Source organism: Monodon monoceros, unplaced genomic scaffold (assembly GCF_005190385.1).
Source record: "Monodon monoceros isolate NGI ecotype Baffin Bay Population unplaced genomic scaffold, NGI_Narwhal_1 Super_Scaffold_21, whole genome shotgun sequence".
NCBI lineage: Eukaryota > Metazoa > Chordata > Mammalia > Artiodactyla > Monodontidae > Monodon > Monodon monoceros.
Genome location: NW_021703778.1, coordinates 3,053,796 through 3,069,427, shown reverse-complemented (window position 1 = coordinate 3,069,427; position 15,632 = coordinate 3,053,796). Strand labels below are relative to the sequence as shown.

General features: G+C 37.3%; 1 protein-coding gene across 6 annotated transcripts in view; it reads right to left on the bottom strand.

Annotated features, from left to right (window-relative positions):
- Window positions 1–15,632, bottom strand: part of ZEB1 (zinc finger E-box binding homeobox 1) — a 190,146-nt gene that overhangs the window by 136,673 nt on the left and 37,841 nt on the right. For 2 of the 6 annotated variants that reach the window (XM_029238878.1, XM_029238879.1), the window contains exon 1: window positions 10,236–10,644. The exons of the other annotated variants lie outside the window; for them this stretch is intronic. The gene's annotated coding sequence lies outside the window, so the exon portion shown is untranslated. Of the gene's footprint in view, window positions 1–10,235; window positions 10,645–15,632 lie in introns of those variants that run through there. 6 annotated transcript variants of the gene reach the window in all.

Below are 15,632 nucleotides of genomic sequence, written 5' to 3'. Positions count from 1 at the left end.
TAACAAGTGATTTAAGTTTCTTACACAATTGCCCTAAGCAATCTGCTTTCCCTTTTTCATCCTGACGAGTGTTTAACATAGTGGAGGACGGTTTTTGGACCCATGCTCACGGCCTACTGCTCATAGCTATTACTCAGCTCAGACCACATGGGGCTTTCCAGGCAGCTTCCTCCAATGAGATAAAACAGGTGATGTGCTTGGATGACACAGAAGCATGACACTGCTGTGCAAGGTTCTAAGCAAGTACTGAAATTGAGAGGATGCAGTGAGTCGTGGACAGTATAGCCATCACTACTCCACTGCCCACACTTCATGGAATGCTGATCTGGGTTAAAAAGTAGTGTCTTCTGATACTATCCCTTAGACTTTTTTACTGGCTCGAATTTCCAGTTCTCACTCATTTGTGCCCTTCGAAATCGACTGATCAGTTATCAAGGGCTGGTTCCAGTACATCCCTCCCATCAGCACCCTCTGCAGCACCTACAACAGAACACTCTGCAGTGGTCCATGTTCTGTATCCGCCGTCCAGAAGGAAGCATTAGCCACGTGTGGCTACCTGAAATGTACCAGTGTGACCGAGTGACTGAATTTTTTATTTTACTTAATTTAAATTAATTTGTGTTTCAACTGCCGCATCGGGCTGGTGGCTACCATACTGAACAGCACAGTGCGGAGCACTGCGCTGTTTTCACTTACCTTCTAATTAGCATTTAAAAAAATCACACCTAGGACAAATATTTGAACTGTGGATATCACTTTCCACATGTACATACAGGTATATACACACTTGTAATCATGGCATATAAACTTACTAGTTTATTTTCACTTACACCTAACATTTCTCCACATTTCTAGAACTGCAATGCCCAGTAACGTGGCCACTAGCCCCACATGAGTACTTAAATTTAAATGCTGTTAAATACAATTAAAAACTCAGCTCCTCAGGTGCCCCAGCTACACTTCACATGCTCAGCAGCCACGTGTAGCTGACGGCTATGATATTAGTACAAGTAACAGGATATTTTCATCCACACAAAACGTTCTACTGGACAGTTGTTCTAGAGTCCTCAAAACTAGCCGTTTAAAGACAACATAATATTTACACTGATGTTCTATAATTAGTCTCTAAATTGGGTATCTTTCTCTATATATAATTAGCACAATATATATTTCCTAAATTCCTACTAGTGAAATATCTAAACATTGCTGTGACTCTGAGCGTTTTTGCCTGTACCACTTCCCAGAAGAGTTTGGTATCACTGCTTATCTTGCCAAGATTAGATTTCTTTTAAGAAAATTTAGCCCCTTTAATACAATGAAAAACCTGTATCTCTAAGTCATAATTTGCTCAAATTTATTGCTCAACTTATCAAAGTTTTTTGATAAGTGCATGGGTAAATATTTCCCCTCATATTTATTTATTTTCATATTCTTAATCTGTCATACTTTTTCTCATACGTTAGAATCTTGAAGTCTAAATTTGCATATTCTGCAATAATATAAAACTGCCACAGCTATTATCACTTCCTTTGTAACTTCTGATTTAGATATTTCCACAATCTTCAGTGATCCTTTGAATTGCAATATTTTAGTCTGACAAACATTTTTAATATTCAGGTGTATCTTTACCTTGCTGAGTTCTACTAATGCTTCAAATATGAGATGTAAAGGCATTTTCTATGCTACGTTTTAAAAAATTCCTATGGTGGTATGAAATACGGATGAAAGCCTTTTTTTGTCTTGTCACTTCTGCAGTTATACCACTATCTAATACCGGTGAATGAATATTGTTTAAGTGGCCTCTCCTATAGGGAAGGACATTAAGCTGTTGTAAGTAGATGGGACTAATTTTGGACTCCTCATAACACTCCAGTAATCCATGTTTCACAAGACAGGAAAAAAGTTTACTTTTCAGAACTCCTCTGAAGAAGGCAATTGTATTAATTTAGTAAAGTGTGTGAACAGAAGTGGGGTGAGGGTGTGGATGGTGATGTTTTGCTCAAAGACTAAGAAAAAATTTGCTGATTATAGCACCTACTCAGTTTCTAAACCGACAAAATGCTAAATTTTAAAAAACTAGTAGAAGGGGCTGATTTCATATCTGTATTGGCACTGGCAAAAAACAGGGTGGCCAGAGAAGCAAGAAACATGAGCATTAAGTGAGGGACAGGGATCTGCGTAAGTCACGGGACGAAGGGTATTCCTCTTAACTCTCACTGACCAGGAAGTCAGGGGTTCAAGGAAAATGTCTGTCTACATCTCCAAGGAGCAGAAAAGTCTCCTCTACTATCTGGGTTACCCATCTATTCCTGCATCATTACCACTGTTGCTACTTTAGAAAAGTTTCTGGTATGTAGTAGGGTGAGACTTCCCCTCAGTGTAGAATCACTATAAAATAAATCACTAGAAATTTTGAAAGTTAGAAGTAAACTTAGAAATCTATAAATTGCGTAGAGTCAAATAATTTGCCAATATTCTCAAGATTCAGAAACAGTTTCTCTTCATTTATCTGAATCTTAAAATGTTCTCAAATGTTTTAATAATTTCTTTCTAAAGGCCTAACATCTTTCTCAAATTTATTGTTAAGTATGATACTTTGTTACAATTCTGAGTGGGGTCTTTCTCCATTATTTTTTCAGCTGGTATAAAGATACAGTATATCCAGACCTTTATTTTTATTGTTTCTAAAAATGGCTCTAAAGCTGACTGCCATAGATTTTCTTAATCAATCATGTCATCTAAAAATGAAATATTTGTTTTATTTTTTCTTATTTTGTTCATTAACAGTATTAAATAAAAATGGAGTTAGTGGCGGTTGTTGAATAAACTAATAATAAAAATGGTAATTGTTTTGCTCCTGAATTTAAGTTTATGAATCTAGCAATATTAAATCATCCCCTATATGCTACCCACCTATATGCTACTACTCTGCTCCGTGATACTGTTCAGCTTGCTGACTTAATGAAGCATCTTATTCCTTGAAGTTCAACTTGTCACTCGTTACTCAGTGGAAAGCAATATATTTAACCAAGTAGAACTTGGTAGAAAAGGTTCCCAACTCCTAAATGATCAACACTGTATATGCTGACTATATAAAGTTGTCCTAATACTGACAATGTTCATGACAATCAAATAAGAAATATCTTTATTCTATAAAAATCCTATAATTACATGGGCACGTCAGTGCTGTATGCTCTTCGTACCTAAAGTTACTCTTGGATAGTAAACTAGGTATTTAAGAGATGGTACTGAAAGTACCAGGTTTCTTTCTAGGATGAAATACTTCAGGGAAATCAAAAAGCCACAGTTTATGAGGGAAATTTCTTCTTTATAGAAATTTCAGTAATAAATAATATTATTTATTACTTTCAGTAATAAATGTAGATGGGGTAGCAGATTAAAATATCCGTTATCTTGCAAACCCTGATGACAGAACTGATTCAAAAACAATCAGCAGTGGGGCTTCCCTGGGGGCGCAGTGGTTGAGAGTCCGCCTGCCGATGCAGGGGACACGGGTTCGTGCCCCGGTCCGGGAAGATCCCACATGCCGCGGAGCGTCTGGGCCCGTGAGCCATGGCCGCTGAGCCTGCGTGTCCGGAGCCTGTGCTCCACAACGGGAGAGGCCACAGCAGTGAGAGGCCCGCGTACCGCAAAAAAAAAAAAAAAAAAAAAATCAGCAGTGGATGAAACCACAGAGGAAAGGGGGGAAAGTCTCCCTGGAGAGACTCGTCAGCACTGACTAATTCTAGCATCGCAAAGAGTGTGACAAGCAGACATCACACGCTATATGACGTGATCCAGTGTGAAGGCACAGCCTCACGTTCAAAGTATTCCTGTCCACCCCACCACAAACCCAAAATCAAAGCGGAACCTGGATCTAACTAGGTCTTTTGTGCTAACTTCTAATTTGCGGGAAATTTAGAGGTCAATGGAATAAATAACTGGGAAGCCACCAAAAAAATCCAGAATGGGGGCTATTCTATGGGACAGCTTACTCAGCCTCTTTAATAAGTCATGAACAGGAAGGAAAGAAAGACAAAGAGGAGAAGGGAAGGAGGGAGGGAAGTAGGTAGTGGGGAAGAAGAGACGTTGCAAATTATGCAGCAGGGTCCAGACAACCAAGCACTACATGGATCTTGCTGGGATTCTGAACAAACAACCCAAATGTGACGTGACAATTCTGAATCAAAAGCAGGGGGGACTGAATAGGGAGACAGTATCAGGTGATAAATAAATTTTGTTTGATGTGATAGAGGTATTATGGTTATATTTAAGAAGTCTTTCGTTCCCGACTGTAGAGCACAGGGAACTATATTCAATATTCTGTGATAAAGCATAATGGAAGAGAACATGAGAAAGAATGTGTATCTATGCATATATATGTAACTGAAGCACTCTGCTGTACGGTAGAAATGAACACAACATTGTAAATCAACTAGACTTCACTAAAATACATCTTTTAAAGTCTTTTTTTAAAAAGAGATGACTACTGAAGAAGGCAGGAATAAAAAGACTTGAGGTCTGGGATCTGCTTTAAAATAGCTGAGAAAACAGGAAGTAGATGAAGCAACTGTGGCAAAAATTTGCTAATTGTTAAATCTGGGCCACAGATAGAGGGAGTTTATTACACCAGTCTCTCTTCCTTTACATGTTTGAAATTTTTCATAATTAAAACAATTCAGGCCCCCAAAACATCACCTATTAAGCCAAACACGGTATGAGTAAAAATAGAACTATTATCTACTACCCTGCCAGACATCAAACCTTCTCACCCTGTACAAAGCAAGGGCGCAAAAGATATGACAGACTGCCCTGTGGTTGGCATGGATGTGCCCACGTTGTAAAAGATTCATTTTAAAATTAAATTTGACTTGCATATGTTGTTACTGTGTGTATGTGTATTTGTAGAGAAAAAAATTGTAAATTCTAGTCCAACAATACTTTAGGAAACAAAATATCAGAGAAACAAAATAATTTGTACCCTCAAAACAAAAGATACTATGGCTTGTAGGGTACACTGAACCAATCAACGCAAAGTAAATTATTTTGCTATCTTACCTCCTTCATATCTCAATAAACTCCTGCTGCCTTCTGATTTTAAGGGTACATATTACTTAGGTCTGTATTTTCACAAACTATCCCCTGATTCAAATGCCGCCCCCTTTAACCAACTGATATTCTCTTCTCTGAATGTGGCTGATTGGTCTCACCTAAGTGACAGGAGGTTGTGTGTTACAGCCTCACTGTGCTAAGTATAAAATAGCATAATATTTTACACACAGCAGGTACTCAGGTATTCAATTGAAAGAAAGATATAAGTTTAACACCCACACAGATATCTGGATTTATATGCTCCTCTTAAACATTTAAATGACTCTCTAAGGGTAAAGTATGTGGCAGAGATCCCCTGAAACCTGCCCCTCATATGTTCCACCACAGAACCTCAGTCATCATTTATCTGTCCTCACATAAAAAGTATTCTACAGCTTAAGAGAGAATTATCTACTTATCTTGTTTTCACAGCAATTAGAAACGTCGTTTTTTTTTTTTAAGGTTTGGGCTGCACTTTTACTATTACTGATTGCTTAGTGATGGATAAGACTTTTTTCCACTTGATACCACAGTAAGCAAATCCTCCAAAAAAAGTTTTCTTTGTTAATTTTATATTCTTATAAACTTCAGTCTCCTTTCATATGATTGCGTGTTAATATTTCCTCCAGATAACTTGTAAACTTAAGTACTATCCTTGTCCAAAAAATGTTTGCATTTAATGCCCTTGTAAGATTTTAACATTTTAAATGTAGTAGCTGACAATATAGGCATTCTTAAATCTTCTATTAAAGTCTATAAAAGGCAGCTATTTTAACTCTTTGATTTTTTTAATATGAAGAATTATTCTAATTATGACTACAGTAGCATCTAGTAGTTCACTAGGCGTACCAACCAACTTCCTATGTTCACTTGGCTCGGAACCCATCGGGGCCCAGACGCCTGCCACACTAAAGCAGAGCTGGGCGATACAGGGGCCTTCAGTTAGCAGCTCCTAGCCACTCCACTCTCCTTTAGTAGGAGTAGGTGGTCTTTTATAGGATTCAGTGAGATCATCTGGTAAAGCAAGTAAGTGCATATATATAAAGCATATATAGATCATGCTTGCTTATGTCTTTTCCCTTAAAATGCTATAGTCTACTTGAATTAGTAAATTACTCTGAAAACTCATGACACCATTTACACAACTATAAATGCCCTATATTGTTGCAAAGGGCAGAGTTGGTAAGAACTGCTGTAACTATTTAAAACTGGTTTATAAAAAGTCCAGATGTGTAAAAAAAATAAATAATTTGGTACCTGTCTGAAACGTTTACTAGAAAAAAGTTTTAATCATGTAACAAGGAAATGAGTTTGAAATTAGGCAGACTACAGGAATTTTACATTTCCCTTGTGAAGTTATGGAACAGTACATAATTTACATGGGAATATTTGAGAGGCCCTGAAATAGTATGTGTAAAAATCAATAATGTATTTTCACCTGAAGGCATCATGTAAAATACTGTGTAGAACAGAATTCTTTACTCAGTATATTTAAACATTAAAAAACGTAATGAATTCTTAGCTTTTCATTTCAATTTGGAGCAATAGCATGGACTGGATATATACCTACTGTGTGTGTACATATGCAGAGACACGTGCACGCGTGCACACACACACACAAATACATAACACATACATATAAAAGGAGGCGACTGAGAGCTGAGACAGCCGCATAATTCTAACAGGTTCATACATCTGAGATCCCTCTACTTATTAGTGGCAGAGCAGGAACTGGGTCTCAACTCTTCTGCTTGATGTCTAAGATCTTTCCATGGTTTTAGTCTTCCTGAGGCCTAAGCACAGTGACAGCATAATTCGTCTGGCTACCATGACACTACTATTAGCAAGTGCTAGGTAGCTTAGTAAATTTTCAATAACTTACTAAGTCGATTAATTCTTTTCTGCTCTATTCTATTACTTATTAATTCTATTCAACTAATTGTGGTCACTGGAAACGATACTTGTAGTAGTGAAATAATTTTCTCTCACTGAGATCTTACAATGGAAGAAATATTTCTGTATTGTAAACAAAAATAAAGACACTAGGTTATGAAATTCCTATTTTAGATTTAATTCAAATACTTCATCTGAAAATGATTCATTGAAGTGCTTGCACTTATTATAATAATTAAATTGAATTAATCCACAAATATAAAAATTTTCTTTGTACTCTTTTTATCCCCATTTTGCAGATGAGGAAACTGAAGCACAGAGGAGCTATACAACTTCCCTAAGGCTGCAAAGCTTATAAGTATCTCAGTTAATACTCAAGCCCAACCAGTCTGACTCTGGAGCCCAACCTCTTAACCACTGCAGTTTGGAAATTTTTAACGTAAAACTGCTTCATATAATTGTATTAAATGATCTGTGTAATGTACAACATACAGGATAGGCTTTATGAGTTTGCTCTGCTCATATTCACATTTCTTGGTACCTTAGAAACTTGAAGATTTTTCCACAGTAGTTTCTTGCTTTAAATAAGCTGTACAAAAGCCAAGACTATATATCAGTCCCCACTAATTTCTGAGATCCATCCTCAAAGAGTCTCTGTCCAATTTTATGTCAAAATGAATAATCTCATTTCATGAGGAAAGTAAACTGACTGAATGATGAGCATACTACAGATTAATTCTCAAGGTATCCTTAAGAACGGGCTGCTTTGTTTTTTTAATGTCACAACTTGAAAGGCAGGTGGGTGTCCTTCTTTTGAGTATATCTAGGAAAAACTTAATTTAGAAGTCATTGCAGAGACTGAATTCAACGTAATAATCTGGAGGAAAAAATTAACAACAGACAATTTGGATTTTTGCCACTTGAAAAATACTTACATTTATTTAATATTTTAAATAGCTTACATATTTTAGTAGTAAATTAGGGAAAGATCATTTCTATTATAAAAGTAAACTGTTTTGATTTTGGGTTCATACTAAATAGTATACTCTGATTCAATCTGTTTATACTATCAGCTGAATAAAGAAAAACTAGTCCTTCCATGAGAGTTTTTTTAAGATGTTGACAGAGCGAACACAGAAAACAACTAACTTCATCAATTTTCAAACATCACTTCCCTTAGACAAGATTCTGTGTCCTACAGAAAAAGCGTAAACATTTAGGCATGCAAATGGTCTATCATATGCATTTTCAAAAATGTAATAAATATGTTTTAGAATAAATTATAAAAGAAACGTAAATTTTACATTCTTTTCTTTCAAAAAGGAATAAAAGTTGATTAAGGAAATCATACTATCATTAAAAAATGTCTGCATGTAACAACTCAATGATATAAAGTGACTGATGGCCTGACACCAGAATGGAAGAGGTGCTAAGGAGGGGACAGTGGTTATTTTATGATTGACATCCTTTAATAAACTTCAATTTGCATGAAGAAATCAGGGTCTTCATTCACTGCATGCAATCCTACAATGTTAAAGGATCCTATAAGAATTCTCCCCAGAAAATGAAATTCTCACATAAAAACACTACTTTGACAAGACTTTGTTGTAAATTCTTAAGAAATCTAAGAAAATAGAATAGTAGCATAAAAAAATTTCTCTCTCCATGGTTGGAATTTAGTCTTTCTGCATGTTTCAATTAGAAGATATTCATTTAATAAATGATAAATTTTAAAAGTTCAGAAGACGAGTCATCAGTTCATCTTAATATATAAATGTGAGCTCCCTGCTTTACTTACATGCCAGCCATACTGCTTCTACTCTCACGGCTACTTACACTTTTCCAGAGTGTTGGTTCCAGTTGCAATTTTACATGCATCTGTGTAATTTTATCTACAGTGTAATCACTGTCTACACTGCAAGTCCAAGAGCAGTTAGGAAGCACCTCTGTTTTGAATTGCACCGTTTTCTTCTCAGCACTTGGCTGAATGGCTGGCACGGAGCAGAGAGTCTACATGAACCTGAATTACTAAGTAGGCGGATTAAAGGACAGATGCTGCCATCCAGAGTACTTAGTTCACTGTCAGCGTGTGAATGTTTACATGATGACAGCTGCTGTGCAGAGGTGCTTGTCACACGTGCTATTCCTGACATGCTTGTTATTAAGCTCTAGAAAACAGTTAAGAATATGGTCACATTCAACTAACATCATTTTGACACCTCTAATTGCAAAAAAAAAATTATTCAAACTATGTCAATCTCAAAAATTGTAAGTTTGACAACAGAATCACAATCTACTATTAATATCTGGCCTTCAACACCATTATCCAGTTATCACAAAGCTACTATGTCCACAGACACTAGAGTAAGCTCGGATAAACAGTGCTTTTAGACTTCAACCTTTTTAAGATACTAATTCCACTCTTGTCCAAAGTTAATATAACTAATCATGGATCTGATAAGACACAGACATCCAAATAAAGGGATATACAGGAACCAAACACAAGGAGGATAAAAATATTAAGTTTAAGGTCACCTGAAAGATATAAAAATGTAGCTAAATCTGAACTTTTTTCTCAGTGCAAATGTGTGTATGGCAAGGGAGAGATGTCTGATTTTATCAGTACAATTTGATACTGTGCTATAGTGTGAATAGCTACTCTATTTTGGCTATACAAACATCTTAAGAATTTAATATTTTCCACAGAGGTATAGTAATAATGATACATTTTAAAGGCCTAATGTTAAACTAAGTCCATTTTATTATTAGATATTATACATTCTATCTTCTTCCCTATCACTTTATAATGGAAGTAAAAAATGAAACAGGAATCAACAGACTACTTTTTTGCAAAATTTATGACATTTACTGTAAATGAGAAACAGCTATGAAACTAACATAAATTCAGTTTGGTGAAAACTTTACTGCAGCAACACTGAAAATATGCTATTTTTAAAAGACGATTAACTACAGTTGAACCACAAAAAACTGAACCTGTTAAACTGATTTTCACACTTAATACTGTTTTCTTATCAACATTAAGCATATAAAATCTTTCATAAAACGACTCCTTGCATTTATTTCATTATAAGTGCATCAATAAGCAACAGACATAGAAATTTAAACACTTGGCATTAATTACGTCCTAGATTTTAAAAGCTCTAGAATTTTAATTCAAATACAATGTGGGTTGGTAAGCTTTACACTCACGCACTCACGCGCACACACATGAGTTAATGGGAAACTCTTACCATGGGTTCTCTTTTGGCAGCTAGTCCCTCCACAGCTCTCTGGACAGGCCTTCCTCTGTCGAGCAGACAGTAGCGAAATCACAACATGCCTTTTGGACGCTCCTGTCTTCAGATGGGAGTTTTCGGCCAATTGCCAGGTGAGAATTTAAACTGAAACTAAATTACCCAAACTTTATTAAGTTGCTTCCACACCCACCAACTGATAATGAACAAAGACTCTAAGCTGGAGAATTAAGTGAGTTGGGTTTGATTCACCTCCTTCCAAGTAGTCTTAACATGTTTAAGAAGTAATGCTAGGGCAAAGAAAAAAGAATCTCTTCAGAGAGCAGTTTTAAGTAAACTTCATTTGCTTCCAAAAAAGTTCCCTCAATTATTCTGTAACCCAAGTTAACACATGATAAAGATGGTATTTATTCAATGATGTATCTATAAACTATAGAGTCACAAACTTAAATTCTGTCAAACAGTGACTCTACCTGAAAACTATCTGTAATGTTGGGAAACACTTTGACAGTATCATCTGTAGTTACAAAGTATTTATTAAATCATCAACTACTTGCAGTCCATATCGTAAGAAGTTAAAGGTTACATGCCCTGCCTGCAAGCATCATCCTCTGTACTGAGAAGAAAAAATATCTGGCTACCACTTCCAACAATAGTGCACAAACAACTCGGGCCCTTTTCTGCATCAGCTTAGGCTCCTTTTTTCTTAGTTATTGTAGCTAATCTTTGCAGTGCCTGTCAGCTACATATGATCTTCAACCATTAGGCTTTCCAATTAGGTTTTTACAGTCTCTGTTTTGATACTTCTCAAGTATTCGGCATATTACATTGCTCCCAGATGTCACTGAGGTATACCCCAGAGTCCCAACAGCATTTCTGCCCAGCTAGAAGTTGGCCCATTTCAATGATTATTTTTTCCTATTTACAGCTTCAGCAAATACACAATAAAGCTAAAATGAGGACAGGAAAGAAAAGGAAAACACGGTCTTATTTTCCTAAAGTATCGTGTTTACTACTGATTAAAAATTGTTTCCGAATGTCAACTATAACAGGTCCGAAACTCAGTGCACATAACTAGACAGTCATGCAGGACTCAGATGGTTAACACTGACCATGACACGTCACCCCATCCGCATTCCAAACCCGTCCTCCCCTCACAGGCACATAAGGACATGTGCACACGCACATCTATCCCTCCTACACCCTGACAACTCTCCCCAACAGCAACCTGACGCTGAGGTATTACATACAAGAGAATATAAGGTGAATAATCAATTTATGGTTAAACTAGGAGAAACTGACTTCAGAACACAGAGCCTGAAGCTTGACGAAACAGCAGTGACCCCAAACAGTTTGATATCCTAGAAACAGGCTTACTTCATTCTATCCAATAATTTTAATCCCAAATCCTCAGTAGCAATAACACTTATGAACTATTCAGAGACTAACAGAGTTCTTTCCTGGGTACTACGAGATACACAGGAAATGTTAAACTCCTTTCTCAAGGAGTTTTATAATACACAGCTGAACATGGGGGTTAAGGAGGAGAAAACAGCTCATGAAGACATATGAATGGCTAGACTTGCAAGAAAGAAACAAGCACACAGTGGCAGCTTACATTGTTTGAAGAGACTTGTCACATGGCGGTTGATCTGAGAAGACTTTGTATCAAGAAGCCTTTTTAAAAACAGAAAATATACAACCACTTTATTTAGCCTGATGAAGCCCACAAAGCAAAACTTAATTAAATATAGACTATGACTATGGAAGTGTATGCATGTCCTCACTCTGGAAAAAGATCAAGGATAAATTTCTTAGCCAAATGAAATTACAGAACACGAAAATACTTGAAAAATCATGCATTCAGGATAAGAGAAGCAAAAACTCTAAATTTGTTCGTGTCACTCATCCTAATGATTCCGATCATCATGGCAGTAATTTAATTTTCAGTACGAGAGACATAATTCTGAAAAGTTACTATCAGAGTAACAAAATCATGAACCAAAAAGCAGAGAATGCAACTCTCTTGGTGTGAATAACATTATCGATAACACACCTACACAACAAAGCTGTTTCACGGGCTTCCCTGATGGCGCAGTGGTTGAGAGTCCGCCTGCCGATGCAGGGGACACGGGTTCGTGCCCTGGTCCGGGAAGATCCCACATGCCGCGGAGCGGCTGGGCCCGTGAGCCACAGCCACCGAGCCTGCGCGTCCGGAGCCTGTGCCCCGCAACGGGAGAGGCCACAGAAGTGAGAGGCCCGCGTACCGCAAAAAAAAAAAAAAAAGCTAGTTTGTTTCACATTCTAGCAGTGACGACTTGCCAGTATGTTTATGTGCTTGCGTATAATCTTAAACATATTCAACTAGTCCACTTATAACAGTTTCAACATGTGACGCCATGCTTCATTTTAATGAAGAAACAGGTCCAGAATAAGAGGACATTATTTGCCCAAAGTCACACAGCTAGTCTGCAGCAAAATCAAGACCCCTTAAGAACAAATGCTTCTTTTATTATAATCAAGGAAAGAAACAGTTATGCCTCAGAAGGAAATACAATTTTTTTTAGGAAGATTTAAACTTTTTAACCTCAATACTAAATCTCAAACATACACATCATTAGCCCCAGAAAAATGCAAAGAATCAATTCGTAAAGTTAGGGGAAGAACAGTGTATGATTAATTTAAACCTGATACTCCCTCTTTATAAGCTTTAAGGCAGGCAATGAGTCTTACATCCAACTCTTACAGACTCAGAACATGGGTCTAAGGAATACATAAAATTTTATCAGAAGTTTCTATACAAAAGACAGTTTGGTAGATTTCCCCCTGGCATCACATCTATTTTTATTTTACCTCCTGGCACTCTATTTATCCAGTTTTTCTTAGGATTGTCTAGCAATTTAAGCACACCACATGGATAGCATTAGAATTTAAAAGTCTTATCTTGACTGCTTGATATAACTCATCCCAACTATATATAAATCAGCAGTAAGAGAAGTTCAGAAAATGTGTAAATGGGAAATATAGAAAGAAATAGTCAAAAACTGCTTAGATTTAGTTTTAAGGATAAAAGTTGGCCACTAACTCAATTTAGCTTTGTAAAACATAGCACACTTTTTTTTTTTTTAGTACAACTGGTATCCAAAGCCAGAGAGCTCATTAGGCAATACCTAAAATCAATCACCAAAACTCTGAGAACAGGTAACGACACCAACAAATTAGTTCCACCCACCAGCATGACACACTTCCCCTGACCAGAGTCTGGGAGACAGTCAAAGAGCGTGAAATACTCTTACCATTTATTATTAAAAATAGAATAAAATATTCTAGAATATAAAACCCAGATCTATCTTATGCTATTTAAGCAAAAAATATGTGCTTAAGGAGTTTTACTTATATTCCATTTGGTCACAAAATAACATCTCAGTACATTATATGTATCAATATATACACGTGTATATGTACGTCTATATTTATAGTAGAGAGCAGTTGAGTTGTGTCACAACTAAGACCCAACGGAGCCAAAAAAAAAAAAAAATCATGCGAGTTTATTAGAATGTGTAATTTTTAAAAGTTTTCCTCAATGTGCTAAGTTTGTGTGTGTGTGTGTTTGTCTACTTTTTCACCAAGAATTGTGACTGGCCTCCTTAAAGCAATATAGGGTCATCTATGTTTAGGTCTAGCTGTTGGAAGTATTCTATATAGGGTTAGCATACTGATATACCAATACACGTAAGAAGAAACAGCTTCTTTATATCATTCACATTATTCACAGCAATCTTTGAGAGAATAGGATTTTTTAAACCAACCAAAGAAATATGCCTCATCCTTTTCATAAATTTACCATGTTTATAAGAAAGTCATCTGGGGGGCAAGTTATCTGATTTATCTCTACCTGAGTTTCTCCATCTGAAAAATGAAGCTAACAATAGCATCTCACCTCACAGGCTTGCTGTGAACACGAGGTAAGTTAACAGCTGTCCACTGGCTGAAGGAGTGCGCCAGGCACACATTAGCCTTCAAAGCCGTCACAGCCATGGTCAGCACCATGACCACCACCATCACCACCTTTGGAAGCACCTCCAAGGAGTCTTAGCAAGAAAGCAGACTAGGCCACACTCCCAGAGATTCTAATTCAGTATCACACCAAAGTCTGAAAATACTGTATTAAACAGAAAGCAAATAAACATGCAAAACACTACGTGTACCGATATGACATTATGAAGACAGTATCTAGAAGTAAAATACTTTACAACAGAAAAGGCTCCAGCTTTAAAAGTCCAATAATAGTGTTACTTCCTTCTCTAAAACACACAGAACCCATCCCGAAAGCCAAGCGTTATTTTCTAATGAGCCAACTGCTCTACAGGGTAGACAGGAATGCAGAAATAAGTAAGGGGTCCTGGGTTCAACAAACAGTTAAAGAAGCTTAAATACTTCATTCCTTCTTGGGTACAGAGTTGCAAGCAATTTTACAAAAACTTCCTGTGAGTAAGGCAGTTACCAAACATTTGCACGCTCACTTGAGGTGGTATTCTCTGCTAGGTATTAAGGGGAATAGAAGCACGAGATACGAAGCGTTACTGGAATCTCAGCAGGAAAATCACCTCTCATCACAGAAGTCCGGCTCCAGCTCATGAGTAGTACGTGCTCGGAGCTCAGAGAAGGGATTTTAATTAGGGTTGATGGGGAAGGCTTCACAGAAAAGATCTTTGCTAGACCTTATAACAAACAAGATTTTTACAGGTAGAGATAAGCTCCATTTCTCCATTTCAGGTCGGAGAAGTGTGAGCAGGAAGCAGAAACTTGGAAAACCACTGCTATCCCAGGACAGCGCACACACCGCAAAGCACCTACACTGTACCCCACAGAGCCTGATCATCTACCTCACTTTCTCTGCTCAGAAACCCAACCAGTCCTTCAGAAAGCTTGTATTGGCAACAGCGTGCATAACGGGGTATGCTACAACAGTCCAACCCTGCTTTTGAAAAGGGACAGAGACGGGAATGGAAAGGGTTATTTTAATCCATCAATCGACGGTGAGGAACAAAACAGGTACTAAAGATGATTTAAGTTTTAAGTCGGGTTTTTCCAGCAACTCTCTGTTCTGCCCTGTCAGCCCAGGATGAAGGAAATGGTAGACAGCAGAAGCCGTAGAAAGCGGACTTGGGGTGGTCTTGGCGGCAGGCGGTGAGGACTACCCCGTGGCAGCACAGGCAGAGCAGCTCCAGCGAACACTTGGAAGTCTGCTCCGGTTTACCAGAGCCAAGCGCTCACAGCTGCTTTTTCTTGACGACACTTCAAAAGGCCTTAAGGGTGTGACTGACGAAGAAAGAAAAGGAACAACAGTTTAAGACACGGAATGCCTAAAAATGTCGATCATCTGGTCTAAAG